The 23601-nt window shown below is 32.9% G+C and overlaps 1 long non-coding RNA gene across 1 annotated transcript in view; it reads left to right on the forward strand.

Annotated features, from left to right (window-relative positions):
- Positions 1–13242: 13242 nt before the first annotated feature.
- LOC124369848 overlaps positions 13243–23601 on the forward strand; it is a 65295-nt gene continuing 54936 nt past the window's right edge. The window contains exon 1 of the long non-coding RNA XR_006923107.1: positions 13243–13342. This is a non-coding gene — a long non-coding RNA (uncharacterized LOC124369848). The remainder of the gene's footprint in view (positions 13343–23601) is intronic.

Here is a 23601-nt window from a genome sequence, read left to right on the forward strand (position 1 = left end):
CTAACAAAATATGTAAAAATTAGTATAGTGACTGTTCAGGGATTTTATACTTGGTACAAAATTCATGCACCCAAAATAGTCAGTAAATTTATGATGGGATGGACTGTATATATTTAATGGAGATTTATATTGTTCCAATACTCATAGGTGTCTGTTTGTTAGTAGATTTCCAAAAGGTCACAGTTGACAAAGATATAACACTCATTCAAATATATTTAGTTAACTAGAATAGATTTAATCTCATCGTAACAACAATAATGTTTTGAGGAGATATTTTTCCAGTTTCTATCAAGAACTGTAACTGTCATACTCCGAATATCAATTTAGTTGATTTTTTTCCTGATTATCAAGTAGATAAAAAAAGTGTAGAGCTTTAACAATCTCCATCCGACAGAGGCGTCACATTGTCACACTCGGGTTAATTTAATACGTTAAGAATCAGGGGTTATAGATAGAGGATTGAAATAATAATAATAAAACAAGTCCACATAATAACACTTTACTGTTAGGTTGGGTCAGTAAATAAAAGTTGGCAAGAAAATCAAACTTGAATTTTAAAGAGGACGCCAAAAATATATTTATGTAAAAAATAAAAATAAATTTAAATTAGAAAACTGTACAAAATTAAGTAATAATTAAGTAAAAAAAAACAAGAAAAAAACTAAAACAAAAAACATTTTTAAGGCTGCCATTGGAGGTCCAAAGCCCTCATGAGAAAAGCTGATGAGAAATGTGAATGAATGAATGAATGAATGAATGAATGAATGAATGAATGAATGGAATATGAATGAATAACGTTTATTCCAGCAGTTTATATGTAACATATATAACAATGGTTCTTAAAATGAAATAGTTATTATTATATATACAGCAGCTCATATATGTAGAAGAAATGTAAGAAAATGTAACGAATAGCACAATGAAAATAACAATACTGGAAAGCCTACATGGGCAATCTGCCTGTGCGTTAGGCCTAGTTGCATCTAGCCGCCAACATAAAATTTAAATAAAACGCTGGAATGTTAGTAGTAGAGTAAAAATAAGGTTAAAAAAGATAAAGGGGGATATATGTCTATTGCTACTTGAATTTTTACTGTGTAAGTGACTGTTTTTAATCAAGCGGTGGAAACAAAATAAAAATGGTTATGTGCTGCTAAACTCAAATAATCAATTTATGGAGAAGTGAGATGAGAGAGAGAGAGAAAAGAGAGAGAGATAGGGGTGTGTGTGTGTGTGTGTGTGTGTGTGTGTGTGTGTGTGTGTGTGTGTGTGTGTGTGTGTGTGTGTGTGTGTGTGTTCGGTTAGTAATAGTAACAACGTCATGGTCAAGGGTCAGGTCCCCTGTGACCCGGCAGTGATAATGATCTCCGCCTCTGATACGCCTAATTGCAATAGCCACTCATTGATACGATTTTTAAAAACTGACAAGGATTGTGCGTTAAAAGAATTTATAATCGTGAAAGAATCTAGAAATATTTCTGAATAGTATATTTGATATGTAATACGAATTAGTTGTGGAGAAAGATCTATATAGTTGTAAAGTGGCTATTCTGTGTCACGGGCATATCGGGTGTTATATGAATGGGGAATTTCTGAAAAGATAGAGTGAAAGTGTGAGAAGATGTGAACCATGAGAGATTTTATAAAATAACTGACGAACTGTAAGGATTGATAATTCTTGAAATAGGGTGTCAGTAGGGTAACGACGATTTTTGTGAAAAGCAAGTTTTAGCAACTGTTTCTGGCATAAAAACAGGCTATTTAGAGTTGTTTTACTAGCTCCCCCCCCAGCGATATTTCCAAATGATAGCATAGACTGAATGTAAGCGTAGTACGCCAGCTTTATCTCACTTGCACCACGGACATCGCTCAGCTGTCTGAAAGCAAAAAATCAATCGACGTAATTTTTTAACTAAGTAATCTACATGATATGACCATGTCATCCTATGATCAAAAATAATTCCTAGATATTTGTAAGCTATTGTTTTATCTATGCTTTCGCATGTACATGAATCATTCACAAAAATTTCCACAGCTATGAATTGTCAAATTTTTCAAATGGTAGTCTGAAATAGAGCGAAGAGATATTGGCAAGAATTTTGTTTTTGAAATATTAAGCGTTAATATGTTTTGATCAAACCATTTCTTTAAACGTCATGAGGTCACTCTGAGACTTTCCTTTGCACTTCTAACCAGTTATTACCGTTTACAAAAATTGAAGTGTCATCTGCAAATAAAAAAAGTTTACCGTTTAAATTTATTTTCGAAATGTTATTAATGTAAATTAAGAATAAAATTGGTCCGAGAGTGCTTCCTGAACAACTCCATAGTCCACTGACAATGGATCACTAGCCACCCCGCAGACAGAAACAAATTGAAATCTATTACTAAGGTAGCTTGAGAACCACGCAAGGGGGCCTCCACGAACTCCAATAGCTTCTAATTTGTTAATTAGTTTGTCTCTCTTTACTGAGTCAAAAGCTTTCTTAAGATCTAGAAAAACAAGCATTGAGCGATCACCTCTTGAAATAGAAGCATTTATTTCTTTATTTAAATCAAATAGGACATCGTTTACATTTTTATCGCTTCTGAACCCATACTGACACCCACTCAAGATATTGTTTTGATTAAGATAGGATACTAATTGTTCTTTAATTATTCGCTCTAATATCTTGGAAAATACACTGAGTAAGGAAATCGGTCTAAAGTTACTTTTATTGGTAAATTCATCTGATTTATATAAAGGAAACACTTTAGCCATTTTAAAAAGTATTAGGAAAGACACCCAATTAAAATACTAAGATTAATTAAATGGCACAAGGGTTTAATAAGGAACTGAATATTTGCCTTGAGAACATCAGCAGAGACACCACCAAAGCCGGGCGCAGAGCCCCCCCGCAGTGCGTTCACGTGACGTACAACGTCCACTTCAGTCACAGTGTTCAGGGTAAACTCACAGTCTAGTCTATAGTCAGCGTCATTCACAATCGGCAACCCCACCCCGAATCGATTGCATCCGCTAACTCCTGCCCCACGTTTGCAAAAAAAGAATTAAAGCTGTTTGCAGATTTCTGTATTACATCGGAAGTAATATCAGAAACCGCTGGCAAATGTTTTTTTTATAGGAAAGGAAGAATTCTTGTTAATTTTTCCACTTAGCTCATTTATTACCGACCAGAATAGTTTTGGGATTATTTTTTGACCTATCGATTTTATCGCGATAATAATCTCTTTTTGCTCGCTTTATAGTGCTACTGAGCTGATGTCTGAGATTCCTATAATTGGTTTTTAATTGTAAATTAAAAGGTTGTTTTTTTACAGATTTACTAAGTTTATCTCTGCGCCGAATCAATTTAATTAATGCCGAAGTTATCCAGGGTTTTAATTTTTTAAGTCTGGTGGTTCTATTAGAGATTTCTCTTTTAGCTGTAGACATAGTGTTGCAAACTATATCTATAAATAGCTCGGAACAGGAGTCAACATCAGCGCAACTCAACACGGGAGCCCAGTCGACACGAGCCAGGCTGTCGGTGAGAAGAGTTTAGTCGATGTAAGAACGAGGCGTATTGTCAGAGTCAGTGGTAGTAATGTCTCGTGACACCGAGATAGTCAGGCCAGTACTGTAGTGATCGGTAATGTCAGTGTGGACCACAGCTGCTCTCCTCACATGATCCATGTTAAAATGTCTTACAAAAATATGGTCCAGGCAGGAAACACGGTCGTCCAGTTACTCTAGTAGGTTTATCAATACATTGCTTAAGTCCAGCACCCTCTAAGCAGTTTAAATATCTGTCCTTATGTTCTGTAGTTCTTAATAAGTCCAAATTTATGTCACCAAGAAAAATGCATGTTTTGGAACATTCTATGTCTTCGTAAAAGTGTTCTAGTTCGTCTATAAATAAGTTCAAGTCGCTATCAAAGGTTCTATACACAGCAAGAATATTATATTGTTTATTTAATAAGGTAAAGTCCAGTCTGAGGCCGTAAACGTCACCTAATGTTATCTGAGTGGTAGTAACTGATAATCGGTCGTTAACTAAAATAATTAGTCCGTCATTTTGATTCCGTTGTTTCTCAGTAGCTAAAAGTTCAAAACCTTGAATCCCCGCCCATTCCTCACCCCCTCTCAACCAACACTCCGACAGAACTATTAAATATAATTTTTCAAATATGCTATTCAAATATAAAATTAACTGATCAAAATTCTTGGAAAAACTTCTTATGTTACAATGGAAAATGTTTAAACTGTTGCCACCACTATTATAAAATTTAAACACATTCCGTGAATGAATCTAGCTCCAGACAAGATAAATTTAAATAGACATCATTGTCATCATCACCTTCCAATGAAGCCAGTTGCACAAACCCACGCACAGCCTGCCCGCGCCAGTCATAAATAGGCTTTTAATATAATTTGTAGCATTATCTACAAGACCACAGATCTATGTACACTATATTAAACATAACATGTTAATACATACATATTACACATAAACTAGCATTAACATAAATACTAATTATTACATATTACATTATAAAAAGTTAATCATATTTTTGAATAAGGCAATTTTTTTTATTAAGTGAAATGTGTTTATTAGAATATTTTTAAATATATTAAAGAACAAAAATTTAAATAACATTATAATGAAATATTATTATGTTATTGAAAGTAACATATGGAGGAGTAATGAGTAGATAAGGTGACAATAAAATAACATTAATTGGCGAATTATAACATCTACTCAACAAATTTTTGGACTATATTTTTTCAATTTAATACTATATTATAATTCAAGTTAATGACTTATTAAAACATCCCATTTTACTCTTACATTTACTCAGTAAAAATACGTTGACATATATAAAATATTATGCCATTACATCAATTTGGAAGCAGACCATTTTAAAATCCCATAAATTAAGAAAAAAAACTAGGTAAAATCACATTATACATTTAAGATCATAATACAGATGTAAGGGAAAATAAGTATTTGAATAGTATGAATCACTAATTTAAAATAAAGTATTTACTTATCCAATATTATTTTTCTTTATAAATATAAAACGTAAATATAAATAAATTTAAATATGAATGGAATTGAAGGTAATCAGATACCTTAGTGCAGATATCTGGCCTTAATTAATATTCGCATAATTCCATTCTAAATAACATAAAAAATTTGAATAATAATAAAAAATGAAAAATAAAATTGTTTGAAAATAAAATATTATTTTTGATAAATATATAAACATCTTATTTCAACTAAAAATTATTGTACGCCGCGGTTTGGCAAGTATATGAAAAAAACTAAATAAGAAATATTAAATTATAAAGAACGAAATTTTGAGAAGTAAAAATTAAATACACTTATAGCACTTTTATGTTTGTGATATAGTATAATATTTATCTATTTTAAATCTACAGTATAATTAGAAAAGAAACTATTCGGTCCTTAATAATTTATAAATAAAAACAAATATTAATACAAGTTATATTTTACCATACCGGTTTAGTTTGTGGTGTATCACGAATCATATCGGTCCAAGTCCTCCATGTGCAGGACGCGGATGCTTTCGGTGTTCTCAGTAGCTTAATTATTATTTTCCCATTGAAGAAACCGGCGAAGTGGATCTTCTTTGCCCTGACCAGCCTCCTGGCCCGGCCCAGCAGCGCCTTATTGTGTGGAGTGAGCTGCTCATTGATGTAGACATTGCCAGGTGTGAGCGAGGTGAGATCTCCGTGGTGTTGATTCCTTTCTTGTGCCTCGCCGCTGCCAACCAAGACTCCCGCACCATTACGAGACACGAACTGGACTACAATTGGTGGATGCATGCATGCTTCCTCGAATATAATCGAAGCCGATGAGCTAAAGAAATGTCTTTCTTGAGAAGAGACACTAATAACTTTAGATATATGCTCTAAACACATGTAAATGTCTTCCCCTGGAGTCAAAGGGATGCCCAGAATTTCCAGGTTCGCGCACCGAGCGTGTTGCTCGCTGTCGTTTCATTTTCTGCTGTAGGTCCCCGCAGCTCCTCCCGCATTCCGTCCCTATCACGCTCCAGCCCGTCACAGCGCACACATATATCCTTGTAGACTTTTCTCAAGGTCATCCAGTTTCTTGTTGATTTTTCCCAGTTCTTCAGTGAAGGGTATTTTTCAAGGATGACGCTGCCTCGTTTCACTGCCTGTTGGTATTGGCGTTGATTTCGTTTTTAAGAGACGATATTGCGTCCATGATAGTTTCTAAATTTATTGAATCTTCGTTACTTTTAACAGACGCCGAGTCACTCTTGCAGTTATCACATTTCCAAGGTTTCATTTTAGACTTCGTGATAGCTTGACCAGTACCGAAGCGCGTGCAACCGGGATGAATATTGCAGAAACACTCAACACATTTTGCGATGATTTCACTCGCAGGAATATCCAAATTACACTTGCGCACTTCCCGGACATTTCGCACTGACGTAAGTTGGATTATAATGAATATCAAATTATATTAATTCCTAGACACAGAATCCAGACTGAGCAGGCACAGCGTATACGAGTTCAGTCACGATCTACTGATAAGAGTCCGTACTGGCGGCGGACTGATAACAACTGATGTAACGAAAAATAGAGAAGAAATCAGCAGATTAAAAGAAGCAACGCGGCTAACTTTGGAAATACAACTGCCTCGTTACTGACTCTCTAGTGGCATGGATTTGAACTGTTGAACAGACACGTGGTTCGTATATATCAGAATACTACTCAACATTACAAAAAAGTTATTTTAATCTATAAAACTTTACAGCCTCTCAACCAATTAAAGCTTCAGATAATTATGTTCTACGGATTATGTAACCTTGTAATCTGATCTTTATTGCTATTTTAGGTGATAGTCATTATTTATGTCCAAAAACACTTGTTAATGTATCAATCCAGTAATATTAACATAAATTTGTGTATAGTGTTGTAAAAACCTTTCATTCCATCAATGAAATTCCATCAATCGTTTATTCATCGCCTCCATTTTTAAAGATATAGCCTACAAGCTACATTAAATTTACCTCATACATGTGCCTCCTAATGGTGTAGTAATAAAGTATTTAACTGTAGCAAATGATAGTTTAAGTGAACCTTTCTAAAAATATCTCAAACACTTTTCATTTTAAACATTGAGAACATTATTTTTGCAGAGACTTTCCGTTAATTGGACTGTTAATTTATACACTTAATTAAAAAAATAATAATACAACCCCCTATATATTACAAATGGCGTCGTGTTTAATACAAAAGTTTGCAAGGCTATCTAAGATGTGGTTAGTTTAAACTCTAAAGCAACATCAACATATTTATTTTTATAGCAACAATTATAGAAGCACAGGCTTTTTTATACACTCTCTGCCTTTTAAAATGGTATAAAGTTTAAAGTTCCAGTTAAAAATCGCATTGTTTATTTATTCTGCCAATATATTTATAAAGACTTACTTATAGCGTTTATCAAAGTACGTTAAATTTAATCAAAGCACATCCCAGAATCTTTGTGGAGTTTGCTTCCTTTAAAAAGACACCAGGCCGCAATATATTAGGTTCAAGTCAGAGGTTGATGACAATTTATTATGATTGGATAGTTTAAAAATTCATTTCAGGAGAATACTGATTGCATGAATTCAATTACCATGAATGATAAGATTTCTTATGTTCACTTGCTTTCAAAACATAGAGCCGTGTCATCCACGTACTGAATTAATACCATGGTGGATAACTGACTTAAGTCTGCGTACATAAAGCAGATAAAAAGAGGTCTGAGGAACACCATTAGCCATTTTAAACTTTTAAGCAACGTTTAAAATTCTCAACAATTGATTTTGATACTTAAGGTAAGAAATGAGCGATAAAAGTGCGAGAACACGAACCGCACGTTTTTCTAACTGGTTTAACGTGTCTCATATTGCGCAGTTTAAAACTTAGAAAAGGTTAAGAATATTCTAAGTACATGTTCTCGCCCTTCCAATTTATCTACAGCATGGTCCAAATGGTCGTTCACAGTGTCAATTGTACTACCTACACCATAGGCTTTAACAGCTTTAATTACTTTCCTATAGATCATACGGTATGTTCTGAAAAATGTTTTAAACTTCTCAATTTTTTCCAATAAATATATTATGAATAAATTTGATTCTTCTCGAGATATTGGATTACCGTTGGTTAACAATGAATTCATTTTCGGGTTGCAGTTTGGATTAATTGTTTTAAGCGGGCAAGCAATGTCCAAATAATAAGTAATACTTTGAATGCTCGACACATAACGTCCATGACTCACTTTTCAAACACTCATTCAGGTGGGAAATGTACCTGTGCCACTTTAGCATCACTCTGTAACCTGTGATTCTAAATCAGTACAAGTACATTACAGGATTACCGCCGTTCTTTGTACAAAGTACTCACACTGGTTTAGTAGTAGCAGTAACTGGAACATGTACTTGTGCCACTTTAGCATCACTCTGTAACCTGTGATTCTAAATCAGTACAAGTACATTACAGGATTACCGCCGTTCTTTGTACAAAGTACTCACACTGGTTTAGTAGTAGCAGTAACTAGAACATGTACTTGTGCCACTTTAGCATCACTCTGTAACCTGTGATTCTAAATCAGTACAAGTACATTACAGGATTACCGCCGTTCTTTGTACAAAGTACTCACACTGGTTTAGTAGTAGCAGTAACTGGAACATGTACCTTGTACCACTTTAGCATCACTCTGTAACCTGTGATTCTAAATCAGTACAAGTACATTACAGGATTACCGCCGTTCTTTGTACAAAGTACTCACACTGGTTTAGTAGTAGCAGTAACTGGAACATGTACTTGTGCCACTTTAGCATCACTCTGTAACCTGTGATTCTAAATCAGTACAAGTACATTACAGGATTACCGCCGTTCTTTGTACAAAGTACTCACACTGGTTTAGTAGTAGCAGTAACTGGAACATGTACTTGTGCCACTTTAGCATCACTCTGTAACCTGTGATTCTAAATCAGTACAAGTACATTACAGGATTACCGCCGTTCTTTGTACAAAGTACTCACACTGGTTTAGTAGTAGCAGTAACTGGAACATGTATTTGTGCCACTTTAGCATCACTCTGTAACCTGTGATTCTAAATCAGTACAAGTACATTACAGGATTACCGCCGTTCTTTGTACAAAGTACTCACACTGGTTTAGTAGTAGCAGTAACTGGAACATGTACTTGTGCCACTTTAGCATCACTCTGTAACCTGTGATTCTAAATCAGTACAAGTACATTACAGGATTACCGCCGTTCTTTGTACAAAGTACTCACACTGGTTTAGTAGTAGCAGTAACTGGAACATGTATTTGTGAGCATCACTCTGTAACCTGTGATTCTAAATCAGTACAAGTACATTACATCTTTGTACAAAGTACTACTGGTTTAGTAGCAGTAACTGGAACATGTACTTGTGCCACTTTAGCATCACTCTGTAACCTGTGATTCTAAATCAGTACAAGTACATTACAGGATTACCGCCGTTCTTTGTACAAAGTACTCACACTGGTTTAGTAGTAGCAGTAACTGGAACATGTACTTGTGCCACTTTAGCATCACTCTGTAACCTGTGATTCTAAATCAGTACAAGTACATTACACGGTTAACGTCGTTCTTGGTACAAAATAGCCTACTCGAACTCGGAGCAGTAACAGTAACTTTAACTTGAGCCTGTACCATTTCAGGAGCACTCTGTAACGTGCGATTCAAAATCAGGACGAGTACATCCTGTACTCGGTTATTTTAAGCACCGAGTACAGATAGAAGCCATAGAAATAGTAATAACTAACCTCACTTTTGTGGTTGCAGCGCGATGGTGAAATTTATATACGAGTATCTAGGGTTTTGAACAAACTTAATTATTATATGTTCAGTGCCGTGTATTTCATAAATTAAATGTTTTTTTATTGTTTTTACTTTAACGTTCCAACATAAATGTTATTTTTAGCCGAAAATAGACTATTAGGCGATCGGATATATTATAATGAAATAAAATGCTCTTGGGGGGACAGGTCTCGTTCGTCCCCCTCCCCGTCGGTGCACCCCTGAGATGTTAAATAAACATAACCATATTTTATAAACAATGTAGCTCTGAAATCAGTCAGTAAAATCAAATATTAAGGGTGGTATTAATGCATTTTTCAACTTCAGTGACCATGTTCATATTTTGTCAGAAAATGTGAAACTTCAAAGTTTCTGAAGGGCAATTCTCGATATTTTCATAATAACACTGATACTGTTGTTAATTTATATAAATCCCCTGTAAGAAGTATACTGGAATATTGTTCTGAATTTGGGACTCAGTCTCTGTAGGGGAACGCGGTGAACTGGACGTGAATCATTATTCAACAGATTTAGTTTTTAGTGCTCATTCGATATGCCCTCCTCTAACTTAAAAAGCATGTTCCTGTACTTAAACTGGCCACCATAAGAAGGATTGCCTTTATAGCGTTCGTAAGTGATTATTGCAATTGGTAGTCTTTATTTACTGAGTAACATTGGTTTACATGTATATTATACTATTTTTAGTGAGTTTCACTTCATTTCGTAGCCTCGATGTGCAACAGTTTTACATTACAGCAATCCAGAATGGAAAAATGATTCAATATGCTGACGATATGACTCTCTCCATCACATCAAAATCAAAAACGAACTTGAAGTGGTCATTCATTGAATTGAATTTATGCATCGAATATTTCTCCATAATCAATTTGAAAACAAACGGTTCAAAATGACATTTTTGCCTTCGGCAACAACAAGAACAAGAGCCGCAGTGATGGTGGACGATTTCCTTCTGGAAGAAACAGACTCCATTAAGTTCCTTGGAATCTACCTTGATCGGGGGCAGACATGGACCGATCATATTGAAAACGTTTGCTCTAAGGTTGCTTCGGGAATTTATGTCCTGCGCAATCTTGCAAAATTGTGTTCGGTGGATGTATTAAAAATGGTCTATTTCGGTCTTATACATTCACATTTGACATATGGCTTAAGATTGTGGGGAAATTGTTCCAAATACAGATTTGAAAGAGTTTTCAGATCTCAAAAGAAAACCGTAAGAATTCTTTAAAATAAAACCCAGAGAGTCGTGCAAATATGCCTTTAGGGAGCTTGGATTGCTGACCCTTCCCTGTCTCTATATTCTCGAGGTTGCCCTGTACTGCCGACTTAAATGCGAGTTGGTACGGGGCAGGGTTGTCCACCAATACGGGACCAGAGGCAGGGATAACTTTCGAGTCGAACACTTGCCATCTCAAGTTGGAGTCGAACTAATCAATAGGCTCCCTGAGGGCATCAAACAACTCAATGAAACCAAAAAATTCAAAACTCGACTAAAAAATTGTCTCATGTCAAAGGCATTTTACTCAACTGATGAGTTCATGATTATTATTATTTCCCTTTATTATCATTAAAATCAATTCATCATAGATGTACAGTATTTAATGATAAGTATAAATATACTTTAGTAAAATGAAGCAACTTTTAGTGTAGTACTTAATGTCGTACGTGAATGCTCTATTTCACTTTCTAATAACAAGTTAATGTTTTAGTGGTACAATATTGAGAGCGTTGTTTATTTATGCTTTGTTCAGGTATTGTAATTTACATAATTATTGACCTGGCAGAAGATAATCGAATTTCAATAATACATTAATGAAATAATTTTCAATTTTATATAGTTAGGATAGCTGTTTTTGAGCAATATAGTATGACTTGTAGAAATCACGTAAACAAGTTAAATAAATAAACAAATGACCAAATTGCTTAATAATTCTACTTTAAATTCCTCGTGAAGTGGTCAAAAAATATTCTATGTAATATTTCTCTTTTCGGTAAAGATATTTTACAGAGCTGTGAATCTATAGTAACAAAAGATTTTTTTTTGCCAAAAAACTATTGAACTCTGTAAAATAAAGGCATGGGTTAAATTATAATACACGTATTTAGCAATTTAAATACGCTAAGCTTTATGCGTGTATTGTTCGTTAAGATATCTGACGAATCTTTAAACCCTGATAAATTTAATAAAAATATCTAATCATATCAGATTTTTATTGCCGGAACATTATACAACGCAGGGACAAAGTCAAATATTTACTTTTTACTTGCTAAAATTGTTGTCATACACATCTCATTCAAACATACAATTTGCACACTTACCCAATTATTCCCACTTCCAGCGACGGATTCAGTCAGTCTTCTAAATTGGTGGTCTCCCAATCATATGCCAAAAACTCGGCAACAATATAAAATGTTTGTGACGGCAAGCGTTCATAAACCACCGTTCTGTGTCCACCGGTTCGGTAGTTATCTCTGCCTTTAGTCGCATACACATGTATGTCTCGGCCATTCGTCATGGCACATTTAGACGTACAAAACAGTGTTGTTTCCAAGATGTAGAGACTGGGCAGCGTCAACAGTTGCAAATTTTTGAAGGCTTCCTTTCACGACTCTCTAAATTTAAACTGAGCGATAATGCGGATCACTTGTTTTTGCAGCTTGAACGCTCATAGGAATTGATTGTTTGCTCAAGCTCCCCACAACACTAGCCCGTAAGTGAGATGGGGGTAAATCAAGCCATAATACGACATCATCAGAACCTGACTCGGGCAGTATTTGGGAAGAGACCTCGAAACATAAATGCCTGAGGCCAATTTGGAGCAAACGTGGTCGATGTGACCATTCCAAGTCAACCCTCGATCTAGGTATATTCCTAGGAATTTCGACCAATACACTAAATAGATAAATTGACTAGTTAAATGGGTTACAAACCAGACTTTTTGATACATATATTAAGAAATAAAACACTATAACAAATAAACGAAATTAAGGGCTATTCAGAAAAGGGTTAAATATGTATTTATTGCAGTAATTCATAACAATACAGTCTTAAAAATGGTATGGAGGAAATGGGATTGAGTTAAAGTGTAGAGCCAGAAACCGTCTATCAACCTGTAGAGGATGAGAATGACCTTGGAACTTCCACAAAGGATGAAAATTGAGCAAAGAAACGAAGTAATTTCATTTGAGGAATATGACATTCTGTATGGTGCAGAACGAAGAACGAATCCGCAGCAAGAGACCGCAATAAATCACAATTTACAAGCTCCAAGCCAATAGCAAATGTATAATGGAGATATAAGAACAATGGAACTCCGCCCAGCTAATAAAAGGTATATATACTGGTAGGAACCGCCACCGGCTTCTGCAGTCTTCTATAAGCAGCCGCGGTGTGCGGACGTCGCGTCGCAGAGCGGTGGTGGTCGCAACCTCGGACCGTATGGCAAGGTACGATTAGCATTTACAATGCAATCATTTCCATCCCAGTAATCTTTTGCGATTTCTTACCATTATCACGATTAATAAAAATCATTTCAACATTCATCTCAGTACTTCGAAAGCATATTGAAAAACTGTCGAGATACAAAATGTTATCTACAATCAGAAAGTCACTCTCTATTTGGGTTGGATTTCACGTTCTCTTTCAGTTAATGAGAATTTAAACCAGTTTAATTGCATAGTATATTATTTTCATAAAATAAAAAAAATAGTAACGCATATTTAAAGTTCTATATTAATTATTATAACGATAAAAATACATGCACAATGTGTATTATATTTCCGATAAATGTTTTAGCCATCGAGAAGTCACAAATCTTTTACATTTAACAAAAAAAACCATTAAATACTCTTTATTTTTATATATAGATTCTTTTAACAGTTTGTACAGTTTTAATCAAGCTTAGTGAAATTTTAAATCAAGGTATTTACAAAATATTAAATACGCTACTTTTATGTTTAGAGTTCAGAAATCCTTTACATCAAGAAAATAAGTCATGCATATTTTAATATCTCTGTAAATTAATTAACAAAATACATGCACACAAGACGTTTCCTAGAAGTCAGTAACTTTTTACATATAACGAGAGAAACTACTAAAGAGCTCTTTTTTGTATATAAATATTTTTCCTTTAACAGATTGCAAAATAAAAATCAGGCTAAGTAAAACTTTTCTTACTTAAGTATTTACAAAATATAAAGTACTTATTTTTTTTAATCTGAAATTTTCTACTTTAACGTTAGTAACTGTTAAAACCTCCTTATTCCTTTGAATAGCATACTTGAACAGTTAGTAAAATTTGTTGCTTAGAGAAATTTGTCAACATAGGTATTTACAAAATATTACTTTTATGTTTAGAAGTCTGACATTCTTCACATCAAAAAATTAACTTATGCATTTTTAATATTTCTCTTTAAATTAAATAAAAAAATATGCGTACAAATCATTAATTGTATTTCCATGAAATGTGTTTGTTTTCGAGAAGTCGGTAACTTTTTACATATTTTAGTTGACTATTAAATAAATCTTTATTTGTTTATATATTTTCCCTTTAACAGATTGCAAAATTCAAACCTGGCTTAGTAAATATTCTTAACCTAGGTACTTACAAAATATTAAATAGATTACTATTATGTTTAGAAGTCTGACATTTTTTACATCAAGGATTTAGTTTACCCGTTTTGAAATTCTCTGTAAATTAGATAAAAAAAACTCTTTATTGCTTTGTATAGTTTCTTTGAAGACCGGCCTAGTGAAATTATTCAACTTAGGCGTTTGCCAAATATTAAATATATTACTGTTAAGTTTAAATGTCCGAAATTCTATATATCAAGAAATTAAGTTATGATTTTTAAATTTCTCTCTAAATTAAATAACAAAAAAGATGTATAAAGTACGATTATTGTATCCATGGAATGTGTTTCTTTTCGAGAAATTAGTAACTTTTTACATATAACGAAAAGAACTATTAAAAACTCTTTATTTCTTTATATAGTTTTCTTGAACAGTTTGTAAAATCGAAATTAGGTTTAGTGAAATTGCTTAACCTAGATATTTATAAAGTATGTAATATAACAAACATAACTTTGATGATTAAATATCTGAAGTTTTATACATTTAACGAAAAAGAGTATTAAAAACTCTTTATTTCTTTATATAGTTTCCTTTATCAGTTTGTAAAATTTAAATCAGGCTTAGTGAAATTTCTTAACCTAGATACTTACAAAATATTAAATATATTACTTTTATGTTTACAACTCGGAAATTCTTCATATCAAGAAATACTTTATTTATTTTTAATAATTCACTGTAAATGAAATAACAAAAAACATCCATACAAAACGTTTATTCTATTTCCATTTAGTGTGTTTGATTCGAGATGTCAGTAACCTTTTACATACATCGAAAGAAACTATTGAATAACTCTGTATTTATTTATATATTTTCTATTTAACAGATTGGAAAATAAAAATCAGGTTAATTAAAAGTTTCTTAACCTAGGCATTTACAAAATATAAAGTTTGAAAAACATAACTTTGATGTTTAGAAGTATTAAACTTTCTACATTTAACGAACGAAACTATTAAAAACTTTATTTGTTTATATATTTTTCCTAATAATAATATTTTTCCTTTTTGTAATATCCAGAAAAGCTGTTTAGTATGTAATACTTTAAACAATCTTAGCACGTAAGCATAAGTACGAACTACCTCAGTTAGGCTGGTAGTTTAAGTTATAATATTTAAAGTTTAAATATTTAACAGCAGAGTATGAATCACGTTCTGATCAAGCGGTTTGGAAGGCAGTTACTAACTTCATTAGTTTGTTCACAATAACTCTGAAATGAAGGTCATTCTTTGATAACTAATGTTTATTTCTAGGAAAATAACATTACATTTAGGAATTTAATTTTATTTCCACTACTAATGGTTAAAATGCTGTTTCTTTCCAACGGCAACTGGTCACCAATATACGGATCTGTAACTGTTGGCATGAAATGTACGGTTTAGTTTTATTTAAATATATATATATTTTTTTTTTTTCAAAAAAGGAGAGACCGATCCCCTTTTAAGCCTTATTCTGTCCGTCCTCATGGGCCGCTGGCCTGTGTGAGGATCCTATCAAACAGAATAAGGGGGAGAGTCGATACAGTACAAGGTTGATGGTACTGATAAAAACTGCAACGGTCAAAGACAGGATTTCAACCTGCGCTATCTGTAACTCAGACTCAAAGTCCAACGTCTTAGACCGTTCGGCAATCGGCACTCCCAATGCTAAAAATTAATATAGTATTAATGTTATGTTGTAAGCCACTATTAAGTTTATTGGTATTTTTAAAATACTTTTTATTTATTGTAGCTGCCTTTTGAGATAACGGAATCGTTGTTCACCTTTATATAGAATACTAGTCATTGTTTACATAAGAGTGGGCAAATCATTAATAATAAGGAAAAGTAGAGGGCCAAGAAAGGACCCTTGTGTCACTCGATTGGGTGTCGGGCGAAAGGTCAAGGCACAAAAGTCAGGACCACGCACGCCATAAAAGTCTAATTTCTCGACAAGGGTTTTGTGATTTACGAGATCAAAGGTTCACAAAAACTACCAGAGAAATTCGTTCTACTACCGACTTCCGCCGATACGTTTTCGGGGAATTCTTGCACAGCACGCATGGTTGACATGCCGTCGTAACCCAGACTGAATATTTCATAAAAATTCTAAGTCTAATGTAAATAATTTGTTGAAACACCTCTGATAAGACTGGTAACATAAATATTGGTCTACTACTGGTAACATAAAATTATTTGGATCAGTATTTTCTCACTTAAAAATAGCTTAATGTTTGCGTAATTTATTTTGTCAGGGAGGGTACTAAAAAACGGGAAATGGGTCGACTACTTTGTAAAATCTCAATGTTTTTATACGACGACTCATTAACATCATAATAGGATTAGCTATTAATTGACTCTATAGCTTGAAAAACTTCTTATTTATCTACTTGCCATAAATAATTAGTAAGTACTTCATAAAATATCAATAAGGCTGCTATTTCGGTTTTTATATATCTTTATTTTCGAGATTTTTTAATTTACTATACGCACTTAACTTTCTGACTCTGTCAGAAATTTAATATATTTTTTTAGTTATAAAATTAGTTGTTTTTAATTACTGATATTATTATGGTTTTTTTTATTTAATGTAATATTCTCGTTTTTCACGTTTTATTCCAGGACTGTTTTATTCCAAAACTTGACGATTAATTTGGGGAGTTTTTAGTTATATTTATCTTATAGTAACATACTAAATTCGTAAACGTTTTTCCATGTTTCATTTTTGGCTTAAGAATTTGAAGGATTATTTATCTTTAAAGGGTTATTTATCTTTTATTTATCTCGTTTTTATGTATCATACTAGTTTCCTTGTTGTTCTTAGAATCCAATATTTCCATTGTCAATATTAGTTCAATCTGATGATCAGATGGCATATCAGTTATGATAAAGTAAATTTTGCAAGCTGTTGTGTTACTGGTTCAGGTAAGCAAGTTAGTTACTAGATTAAAAGAAAATGATTGCATTAATGACGTTAAACTGACTGGTCTCTGGAATGTTAAAGATAATACGTATTACAGTCTCCACAGAAAAATTGAGTACTTATTTTCTGATGTCACTCTGCTAATCAACATTTCTAAGATTTCCAAAAAGAAATCCGTATTTTGCACTTGGACAGTGATAAAAACAAATAATTACACGGTCTTTGATTTTGAGGGTATTCCTAGCTTTAATGGGATTGATACTAATCTTAATATTGCTAATCCTGACACAATCTTCTCTGCCTAATTTTACTAGATCAATTCTATTCTTTTATGCAAAGCAAAATCATTACTGGCTACAGCATTAACATTAATTACATCATTTTTACTTAAGTTATCTTATCTAATTATCTTGCAGTGTTCTCTGTAAAGCAGTATATATTACATGGTTTACTATCTAAGAATGCTTATATGTCTAACTTAGTTTTTGTTAAGACATAGATTTTTATTTTATAATATTTTCTAAAAGTGTAGATGACGTCTATTTTGAACCTCTTAGGAGTTGATTATATTTAAGGTTTAAACTTGTTTTATTATTAATAATAATAAATCTCTTTACTACTGCATAAAAATTTACACATTGCACTTTAATCCTAATTCTAAGAACATTGTTTAAAGCGCAAACATAAATTTAACAATAACATTTAAGCAGATATTTAGATATATAACGTGGCACATGTAATTTAAATACACACAACCAGTAGATGTTACTTTAAACTAAATTTAATAACGTTACTTAATAATCAACCACTTTAAATAATTACAATTTGCAGAATTACAAATACTTTGAAAATGATAAAAACTTTAAAGATAATTATAAATGTTTAAATAGGTTAAGACTTTAAATGTTTATAAAAATTAAAAATGTAATTAAACAAATTGAAACATAAAATGTGTTAGCCCCTAAACACCGTGCTCGTGGGTCGCTCGTAGTCCGCGTACTCAGCTATGCCGTGTAATGATATCCTTGTTAAAAAATGTTTAATATCTTTTTAAAGAGTGTTGCCCTGTGATCGTCATGTGTATTGAGAGGACGCAAATAGATCGGTTTGGCTCAGACCTCACAGGGAGTCTTTGCTATGCTGTAACCTCATCGGTTACTGTTTCATTTAATATTAATGATGGACTGCTCTCTTAGAATGGCATTTTTCCAGAAAAACAAATAAAATTAGATTTTTATCAATTAGTACAAAAATTTAGTTCTGATAAAAACTGCCAGAAAGGACTTGAATTTTGGAAGCATTGTTTTTCTAACACTTCCTTACAATTTCCTTGGAGGCAGAGAGCAGTTTCATCCGTATCTTGATTAATTTTACCGGAAGTTACCGATAACCTGAGGTCATTTACGTACATTTAAAAAGTACTGGCCCTCAAATTGTTCCCTGTGCGACATTGTACTTAATGAGCAATATTTTTTACAGATTATGAATTTGCTAAACATATTGAGCTATATTGTGTGGGTACGATTTCAGACAAGTGAACCCGTAGCTATTTAATTTAGAAACCTGAATTTGATGATCCACGCAGTCGAAAGCCTTTGAAAAATCTAGGAAAATTCTGGTTGTACGTTTCCTACTGTCTAGGCCCTCCAGAATAGCTTCAATAAGCTGCGTGACCGCATCAATTGTAGATCTACTTCTTGTAAAACCTAATTGCTCTTTGCAGAGGATATCAAATCGATCCAAGAATGATATTACAGGAGAGTAGTAGACAGGAACTAACTATATATATATATATATATATATATATATATATATATATATATATATATATATATATATATATATATATTATGACTATAACTATGACTAGATGCTGGAAGAATGGATATCGGGCAATAATAATCTGTAGTTTGAGGATCACCGTTTTAAAACAAGGGACAATTTTGGCTTTCTTAGAAATTTTTATGTTAAGAAATTGTTCAGACTGAACAAAATTAGCTAAGGGTCCAAAAGTTTTGCGGAAACTGTTTAATAATCAACATTCATATCCAATATATTTCAGTAGAGAGTTTGGGTTTCATGTCTGTAAAGACTGCCATCATCTCTTCCTTAGTAACAGAAGCCAAAATCATCTATTCCCATTGCATTGTTGCCATACTTGAATTCGTTTAATTGCAAAACAGCCACCTCTTTAAGCAAAATTTTCAAAAAAACTGATTCAATATATCTACAGTCGTACAAGGATTTAAAATAATACTTCCATCAATCTCAAAGGGAATAGGAATGGCTGGAAATTCATTTATTCTGAGCATATTAATAAAGTTCTTAAAATATTTGTTGTACATCATAGACCTTTGAGACAGCTATTGTTTTTTTATAAAGAATAGTTTTTGAAAAATATTTTGAACTGTTCATTGTATATAGTTTTAAAGATATTGTGGTATTGCTTTGTTTTTGCTCTGGGAGTTAATATTCCCTTAGTTACCGAACTGTTCTTATTAAAATAATGTTTTATTTTTGTTTTATTTTGAGAAAAAGCTACGGTAAAGTAATACAAGGTCTCTAATATATTGTAAACGTATGATACATTAACAAATAACCTCCAGTCTACATATTCTAATAATTTGCACAGGGTCGTGATTTTGGCTTAACATATTAACTGACTAATGACAGTCGGTTGGGGGGGGGGGGGTGCGAGATGTATGGGAACAGTGTGACAAAGCGACTAGCTGCGTGTCATGGTTAGAGACGGATTCCATAGCAGCTGATACGGGCATGTTTGTGATAACGTTATCAATCGCATTCTGAGCAAATCTGAACATTCCACGGTTTTGCAAAGGTATATTAGTCATGCATATGCAGGGACTTTCATGTCTGTCCAGATAGAGTCCTAGTTGTAGAGAGCCTTCTAAGTGATAAATCGAAATTTTACAGCTACTTTAACTGAATTAAATTGTTAAATGGATATAAGAATACAGAAAGAAGGGACAGTTCAGACAACATTATCATGCATATCATATAAGAGGTATTCGAAAAGTCCGCCCTCTTCTGCATTTAGTACTACCCATTTGTAAAGTTTTCCAGGCGTTTCTTTAAACTACAAGGCACTCTGCAAGTTCTCAAGTTTAAAAACACATCTTTAAATTATTTAGTTTTTCCTGAACTTCACATTGTCAGCTAAAGGTTGCTTCCAAGCATTTCCATTATGGTTCTTGTTCTTACAAAATACTTAAATAGCATTTTTACTACAGAAGTAATTATTTTAATGGCTCGATTTTTTTACTGTTTCCTTGAATATGTCAAAAATAAAAAAAAGATCTCCTGTTTGAGACAAAATACTTGCTTATTGCGTAGTTTCAATCATTGTAATGCAACTGTGGGTTAATTATTTAAATACCCTTCTCGTCATGATTTTTACTTCCAACCGTATAACTTCTTATTATTCTGTGTAGGCTATACTGTATTAGACCTATACATATTGGAAGATAAAAAAAACGAAATCTTATAATTGATACTGCAGATTTCTTAAAACTACAAAGTGCTTCTTGTATTCTTCCCAATATTTTATATATCCATAGGCACTTGATAAACCCTAATTTAAAACAAAAAAACTGCCGTGTCTAGTGGTACAATACGACACCAGTGATCGTAAGTGATCTTTTGGACGTACAATTTAGGACACTTTTCGGCTACGGAGAACATTATCGAATATCCATAAATCAAATCAGGAATTCATGTCAGGAATAGACGGGAACATCTCCTATTGAGTAAGCGCATAAATATTCCTTACACATAGCCAGATAATATCTTTGGTGAATGTCTACTAAGTGAGACGCAGCGCAGCGAGGTGATCTTTCTGTATAGTTAAAACTGAACATAGAGATCCCGGGAACATTTCACCATAATGGAAAGGGACCTTAAGAAAGTCAAGCCATGGCCTCCATGTTAATCTTGGAGTGGAGAGCCAATTTGTAAAGTATAAGAAATCAATTCGGTTTTTCTCGAAATCGATAGAGAAAATATTGATCGTTAGTTGCGCTAATTTTGGCAGAGGTCGAATGGGCAGGCATCGAAAGGGTTAAATAATGAGACGATAGATTTTTGTCATTTCATATTTTTATTAGTATTACGCACTTACAGTCGGCTGTCAGACACATAAACAATAGTTATATCATCTTCAGACAAGTAGATAGGCATTGAAAGTCTGTACTTGAAGGGTCTGTATATGGTTAACTGACGCTGATTTAATATTTATTTATGTGTCTGACGATCGTCTATATTTTTTCAAAATAAAAAAATATTATCTAACAAATTTTATTTAATTTCATAGTTTTTAACCCTTTCGATACTCTCCTATTTCGACCTTCACCAAAAAAAGCGTAGCTCAGTCGATTTTTTCGTATGAAAAAGCCCTTTTACGGATTGAAAAAATCAAATTTCGAGTTTATACAGTGCCAATTAGTTCTAGGTTCCTGGACTTATGTCTTAATTATACTGGTACGAAATTAGTACAAACAAAATTTGTTTTCCAAAGAATCACGACTAAGATCCGAGTTTTTGTTGGAATATCACACTGCCCTAGTTTATATTGAAAATTAAACAAATAATGTGGCATTTCGTTTATTTTCCTAAATAGTACAAATATACACATTTACATTTATTTACATACATATTCAATAATGGAGCCATATATCATATTGTAACAATCTGGTACTTATACGTACAGTAGTTAATTAGTGAGTATTATATAAATCAAACAACTTCTTTGTAGCAATCCTGTTTAATACCATTACAAATAAAAAAATATATATATAACTGGGGAGGCCTACATGACCCTAAGGCCTAAGGCTCCGGTTGTTCGAATAATTGAACTCAATGTTTGTAGTATTAAACAAATTTTATGATTATAAGTTAAAATAAATAGTATTTTGTAGAATAGATGTTTAAACCAGCCTGGTGGCAAGAACAATAGCGACCACACAGGCTGTCGATAAGTCACACTGATAATTTGACACACAAGTGAATATAAATCTACATATGTAACGCCCCGGTTACTTAAGAGTATTTGACAGTGGGGATTTATGGTTGAGGATAGACCAAACAACACTAAAATGTGAGGAAGGGTTAGAAGACCGTGCCCAACCATAACAAGAGACAATAACTATGTTTACTTCCTCGCTATCTAACGATAGTAACCAATCCATCACGCGTTTTTTAAACAAGTTAAGATTACATAGTTGAAACGCATTAGTTAAGTTGATATTCACACGTACAATACAGCATTATTTACAGTACAATTTTTTAATGCTGAATGTTTAGTTTAATTTTGAAATTTTAATACCAACTTTTTTAGAGTATCATGTTTAATGAAATGAGTATTAGTCATGAATGCAAATAAGTATGAAAAAGAGGGTAAATAAGAATTGTTTTTATATATGGTCGTTTATGATCGTTAGTTTTGTCTCCAAGGAAAGTTGATTATGTAAAACACGTTCTACTCTTAAATAAAATTATTTTTTAATTCCTTTGTGCATGAGTTGTACAATATTTAATGCTTGGAGAATAGTTTTTAAAGCGGCATCATAGACTATAATAGCAAATGAAAGTTTGGATTGGACGAAAATTAAATAAGCCATTTTAATTTCCTTGTGAGAACTTCTCATTATTTTATTATAAAAAAATTGTAACTGTGGTTTTTTCAAGAAAGTAATATATTTGACCAATTCATACCGAGTAAAAAATTACACCAAAATGTTTGTAACACGTTACTTTTTAAATTTCATCATTGCAATCGTTGTTAGGAGCATATTGCCAGACCATATATCGCTGGTATGTATCTTAAAATCTTCTAAATTATATTTATTCGCTTTCCTTAATACTATAGGCATGAAGTTTGGTTTGTAAATATTTAATCATAAAATATTTCGGTCAAACCATTGCATTAATAATAAAAAGATTCTCACAAACGTCCATCCAGTTCCGCCCTCCACGTTATGAGCAAATAACTCCCATTAATATATTATAATCTGTAGAAATCATTGATATAAATTATAAAAAATACAGTCCCTAGCGAATTGCCCTGAATAACCCATAACTTACCTTCATGGAATCATTATTTACTCGCCCACTTTGAAAGCGCTTTTAAACCAATCTAAATCAATATTACGGATATAGAAAT

Source organism: Homalodisca vitripennis, chromosome X (genome assembly GCF_021130785.1).
Source record: "Homalodisca vitripennis isolate AUS2020 chromosome X, UT_GWSS_2.1, whole genome shotgun sequence".
NCBI lineage: Eukaryota > Metazoa > Arthropoda > Insecta > Hemiptera > Cicadellidae > Homalodisca > Homalodisca vitripennis.